We start from the raw sequence: 6,166 nt of genomic DNA, 5'->3' as shown, positions 1-6,166 counted from the left end.
AGGACTTTGGTGGTTTTAGTGCGGAAGAAGAGAAAGATGGTGGTGAATGACTGACTTTTCTTCTTGTTAAAGCTGTGTCACTGCACCTGAGCCTAAAAGGTAGGCCGAATCTATTGTTCTGGTGTGCTGTAGGTTATTGTTATGTACTACATGTGCAAATATGTACCCATAACTTGTTTTTCAAAATATTAATAAAAGTGATGTCTCCAAACAGCCATCTCTTTCCTGACAATTCCCTTTGTGCATATTCTCTTACATATGATAAGTCAACATTGAAACACCTGCGGCTTTTGGTCAGGTGCGGCTAATGTATGTACAAAACAGGATTTTCCCCTGATTTTAGCTTGTGCGGCTAATATTTAGGTGCGCTTTGTAGTCCGGGAAATACGGTAGTTTGATCTGTAATAACACATTATCATCAATTAATGGATTTATATTTTAAAATCTGCAAAATGATAATCTAAACCTTTAAAGTTAATGATATAGAGCACTAACGGATTAAAAAAAAATTGGTTAAAGTAGAAATCGCCACAACACAAAAATAAAGCTGAAGTACATTATAACTATATTTCAGTAAAGTACATTCTGACACTGGCTGCTAGTTGTTCTTCTGTAGTAGTTTAAGCCTGCTGGTATTGGGACTGGATTGAGGGTGGGGGACCGAAGTGATCCCCCTCTGGACATGTCCCTGATCAGAAGGTGATAAGACGTTACCATGTCACTGTCTTAATGTAAGAAACCAAACAGCGTAAAAAACAAAAACAAAAAAACCCCAAACAAACATGCAAAATCACAAGAACCAAAATGAGAACAAAGTTAGGTAAAGTAAAACAAGCAACACAAGGAAGTATTAACCAACCACAACAATAAAGCATACAGCATTGTGATTTGCACTTTTCTTTTAGTCTCTTCTCTCTTGCTAATGTTACTTTGGGAATGTCTTACATGCTGATGTGCAGCTGCTGAGTTTAAGGTGCTCAGCATACAGGGAGCATTTCAGGTCAAGGTTCCATCTCTTTTGTTGGTGAATCAAATATCCACCTATGAGATTGTGATGAAGCTCAGAATTTTCACCCTACAGAATATAGAGATGTTTATTAAAGGAAAATTATTCTCGACTACATAATGCTTTAAATGCACCTGAAGCTTTAGCGCCGATTCCATGGTCCAACATCACCATCCAGAAATCTGCTTTGTGCTTCTAATTATGACACAAATGGAGAATCTCAGTGATGTAATAGGTCTTCCACTGGTACCTCTAGGTTTCCAAGATACCAGAAGATCCACAACACCAGGCTGAGGAACATGAGAAGTGGCCCAGAGAAGACAAAGAAATCCCAGAAGTCGAGGGGAGTGAAAATGCCAAAGAAGAAGAGGACAAAGCCTACTGCATCCAGGAGACAGCAACAAAGAAAAACACCAGGCAGCGTCCAACAATGATGAGAGAAAAAAATAGACATACAGAACAGAAGGTGAACTCAAAAAAAGGAGAGGATCAGACATAAGCAGTCATCCATGAAGATAACCAGGCAATGACTACGTTCAAATACACTTTATTGAAAAAATAATTGACATCTGTCATGAAAACAGAGCACAAAAAAAAAAAAGAAAAAACAAAAAGGCTATGTCCAAGACTTTTTCTTCCAATGTGCACAGCCCGTCTCCTTAATGTGGATGTGGGGCTCTTCCCTGATTAAGAAACTGTCTCCCCTATTTAATAATATATTTTTTAAAAATGACATCGGCTCAGGTTTTTCAGTTTGTTGGAGTTTTCGGAACGTGGCTCAGGCACGGTGAAGGAGCGAGAACCACCCTTCAAAACAATGGGAAAGTCGGTCATCACCTGTAAAGAAGAAGAGGAGATGAGGCTTTTATTTACTGGCCGAGTTGAGAACCAGATTAAATTAAAGTATCAATTGCAACTGACTTTCAGAACATGGTAATAGGATATTACCATTATTTAACTAAGAGCCAAGTTAATTGTATAAATATTTTTTTCATGATCGGAATGTGAATATAAATTTTAAATAATAAACTAACATAAATAACTGATTATTATCTGCTATTTAACCCCCAAGAAAAGAAACGAAAAATACATAAAAATACATTAACCTTTGAAAGAACTAGATGTTTACTACAAACAAAGAAACAAAAGAAACAAAGAAACAGTGAATCCATTCAGCATTATTAGCCTACTATAGCAACAAGTACATGCACGGCTCAACACCAAATCCTGATCCTAACTGCTAATGGCAGGATTAATGTATGTTATGAAATATCTTGTTTGCAGTTTAAGGTCCACAGTGTAATATCAAATCTAACTGATAAACACATTACACGCTGACTCATTATATAAAGAATAGGTGGTTGCTACAAAAGCAATGTTATCCTTAGGTGGAGGCGTGTGATCACTGGTGTACAGTGATAAACACGGGTAATATAATGTGCCTTCAGTCAGAACTGTGGGCAGTGAGTTCAGTGATACTGAGGTCTGCATCGTGACTCCGCCCAAACACACCTGTGTTTTTTAAAAAAAATCTTCAACCAAACCAGCTGTGAAACTTTTACTGACTCCAAGTAAAGTATACTGTTCAGTATACTGAACTTTTACTTCAGTATACTGAACTTTTAGTTCAGTATACTGAAGTAAAAAGACAAGTGTACGATTAAAGGGGGCTTGGTTTAATTACAAAAAGAATAGATTTAGATGAATGAAATTTAAAATGCAATAAAGACATGCAATGAAGCATGTCAAATTAAAAGAATATTATCTAAACATAACTGACTGCAGTTTAGTGAGGGAGTAACATAGTTTTCAGTAGCTATGATTTATAATTAACCTGTGATGGCTGGTCTTTTTCCCCCCAATTACAGCTGGATGTTTGTCTGAAAAATACTTTTCTAAAGAGTAAATATCTTATTTATCAAAAGTCTAATTTAATAAACATCAAGTCTTGATTTTTAAAATTGTCAGCTTCCTGGCTTTTACATTTTTAAATAAACTGTAAAACCCTTTTTATGTCATTGTTTAAATGTTGGATAAAATAGAAGACTTTTATTGAAAAAAAGTTTATGCTTATGTGGGCTCAGTCTATGTTTTGGGAGCTGAGCCTCACTGACTAAACAAACTTTTCTTCATTGAATTTTTCTTTTCTGGGCCTGGGCTAGGTTTAATCCATGTATGGAAAAACTGCTTTAAGATTTAGTACCAGAAACCTTGTAAATGTAGAAAAATATAAACTCCAGTGGAGGTATACCGACTCTTGTGTTGAATTTCCAGAAACATGGGACGTGACCTTAGTTTAGTGTCTCAGTGCTTGCTTGTCTTACATCAAACGCAGTAAAGTCAGAGTACAGAACACAGCCTTATTGTTGCGAATATAGTGTTTGCTTTTGTGACCACAGCATTTGTCACATTTCCATATCTCAAGATCATTAGTCAAGTTAGGTAATGTAGGACTCTGGCTAGGAGCCATTAGAGTTAACTACATGGAACTACTGGATGGGCAAAGGCAGATTCGTATATGATCCCTGCTCGTTTTCTGTGGCCGGGTGCCCAACCATACCTACAACCACCCACCCACCGATCTACCGCACTCCATTTCACTGGATCAAAAGTGCTGCTTTGTTCCATTAAAATGCAATTGCTCGTTTTGGCCCAAAGGTCTGGCTTGCCAGCCAGTTACAAGCAAACTGACAGCTAAAATAATAACTGTGAAGGTGAGTAGAAATGGTCAGGCTCATTAATTAAAAGCTGCCACAGGCCACTGAAGATCTTTTTACAGCAGCTAGGAAAAGAAAAGAAAAAACCCCTCAATCTATTATTACAGTTATTCATGCGCTGAGTGCTGAGAAAGGTCCTGGAAAGCTACTCTTTGGAGGAGCTGGTGTTGAGCTCCACTCTTTGGCAGAGCTCTAATCTGAGGGCACCCATTCCTCCCCTTTCCCTGTGGGTGACATCTGAGGGTAGTGTGATGTAAAATATCTGATAATTATAACTGGGGTGACGGCAGTTCGAGTGGGTTGCCATGTCATTATGTAAGACAATGTGGATGCCAACATCACTGATGAAAGAGTTAATGCTGTGGCAGTGAGCAGCTAACAGCAAGCAAAACAACAGCAAAGTGGCAGGAAGGGTGAAAGCAGGGCAACGTGCTGAATATTTATGACTTTCAATTAGAATTGTTTTTGGGTTCCACACAGTCTGGGGATCATTCATTTTTCAGTTTGCTTTAACTTTTACAGAATGTAACAGGTTACAGTGTCAGGAGATTCAGTAGGTTAGGGAGGGAGCGAATGAGTTTTCAAAGTCTCCGCAACACTGAACAAGTTCCAATAATAGACTCAAGACAGAAAGGACGCGAATAAGGCCTCTGGTTTGCTGTTGGGTGAAATACGCACCATGATCTGTCAGAGCAGCCTCTCTGGTTTGCAATCCTGTGCCTGCAGACCCACATCTGAGCTCCTCAGCACCCCCAGCTCCATGTTTTTGTATGCTAGGGATGCGCACTCAGTCCCTCCATCAAAGCCTTTGTTGTCATGGCCGGACAAGACTAAGTTGCCACCTTCCCACATAACCCGAGGCGGCGCAGACGCACGCACAGTGCCGCTCATCTCTTTCCCGTTCCCCATGCTTTTCTTCTTGAAGTCATCTGCTTCCATGGGCTTCTTGCCGCTCACGGACAGCCTCTCGGACAGTTTCCTGGCCCAGTACCTTAAGTTGATGGAGTTTGTCCTGTCAGCCGAGTAAAGCTGTACGTTTCCCGTGTACCACAGTACCCACCACACTAAGCTGAGAAAAATGATGAGTGAGCCCGTGTAGATGAGGAAATCTCCATAGAAGCGGCCGTCCAGCTTAAGGTTTCCGAAAATCCCGACCAACAGTACAATCAGACCAATAACGTCAAAAATGAGGGCGAGGAAGAATAACGGCGGGCAGTTCCCCACGAAGCTGCGATCCATCCCAGAGCAGAGTCAAGAACCGGGCGCAGAGTAACTCAAACAACTTGTTCTTCAGCACGCACATTTCCACACTCTTACACCTGTGCGGTGATCAACTGCGCAAACCCCGCCCTGATTCCACGTCACTGACTCGAAAGCGTAGCTTGTGCTTAATTCCACTTTTAGATGCACAGTGTAAATTTCCATACCTGGTCGTCTGGAGACAATGGAAATAAGACCTACATCGGGATGAAAGGGTCATTTCATCCAAGCTGCAAGTTCAGCTGTCCAGTGATTGTCAGGTGGATTTAACCTGAACACGCTGCTGCTTAGATTTATAAAACATATTTTTTGTATCTGTGTGTTTCATTATTTATGTTGTGCACGTTTAGTCTGGTGTGTTATCTGCACAATTTAATTGTGTAACACCACCGTCATCTGATTTGAAACGTCTTATTAATATAAAAAATAGTTATCTAAGCATTAAAGCTCTGAAATATGTCACATTCACTGATTTTTATTGAATTATATGCCCTAGGACAGTCACCAACCCCCGGGCCTCGGACCAGTACCGGTCCGTGAGTCGTTACCGGGCCGTGAGAGTTGAGGCTCAGGTGTGAAATGTATGGTTTTCAGGGTTTTTATCGGTTTTCGGGTTATTTTGTTATCGTTTTTATCGTTAACTCGGTTTTCCTGGGTCTTTTCACGTGTGTTATGAATAAATATTTTTTTCGGTATCGGTAGAGTTTAATCTTGTTGTATTTATCCTCGACACCTTAAAGGCTGGTTCGTGAAAATATTGTCGGGCATAAACCGGTTCGTGGCGCAAAAAAGGTTGGGGACCGCTGCCCTAGGAGACAAAAATCATGTTTTAAATAAAATATGCTTTCTTGTGTACAGCAACATATTTGTAGAGTGCAACATATCTCAGGTTTGATTTGAGAATGTTTCTGTGTGAATTATACACAAAATAATGTTTTTTTTTAGGAAGAAACATGTGTTAGTTAAAGTTAAATGCATTATGCTGTATTAGCTTTGAAAAATCTTATCATAATGAGCTCAATATCAAAAGTTGGTGACTTAATGTTAACAAATCTACACTTTTCATATAGTGTAGTTCAAAGTGATCGCTGAGAAGTCTGATCAAAACCAAACCTTTAATAAATGCTGACAAATAGGGCTGTTCGATATAACGATATATATCAGATGACGATATAAAAACGTC

At 39.5% G+C, this 6,166-nt stretch overlaps 1 long non-coding RNA gene across 1 annotated transcript; it reads right to left on the bottom strand.

Moving 5' to 3' along the window:
- Positions 1–1,537: 1,537 nt before the first annotated feature.
- On the bottom strand, positions 1,538–5,093 carry LOC113027880 (uncharacterized). Its single transcript, XR_013911058.1, has 2 exons — positions 4,402–5,093; positions 1,538–1,843 (listed from the first exon to the last, which is right to left on the bottom strand). It is a non-coding gene; the product is annotated as an uncharacterized LOC113027880 (long non-coding RNA).
- Between the last annotated feature and the right edge of the window lie 1,073 nt (positions 5,094–6,166).

The sequence above is a fragment of the Astatotilapia calliptera genome, chromosome 8 (genome assembly GCF_964374335.1).
Source record: "Astatotilapia calliptera chromosome 8, fAstCal68.1, whole genome shotgun sequence".
NCBI classification, from domain to species: domain Eukaryota; kingdom Metazoa; phylum Chordata; class Actinopteri; order Cichliformes; family Cichlidae; genus Astatotilapia; species Astatotilapia calliptera.
The sequence above is the reverse complement of the archived record's forward strand: the minus strand, read 5'-3'. Positions and strand labels throughout refer to the sequence as shown.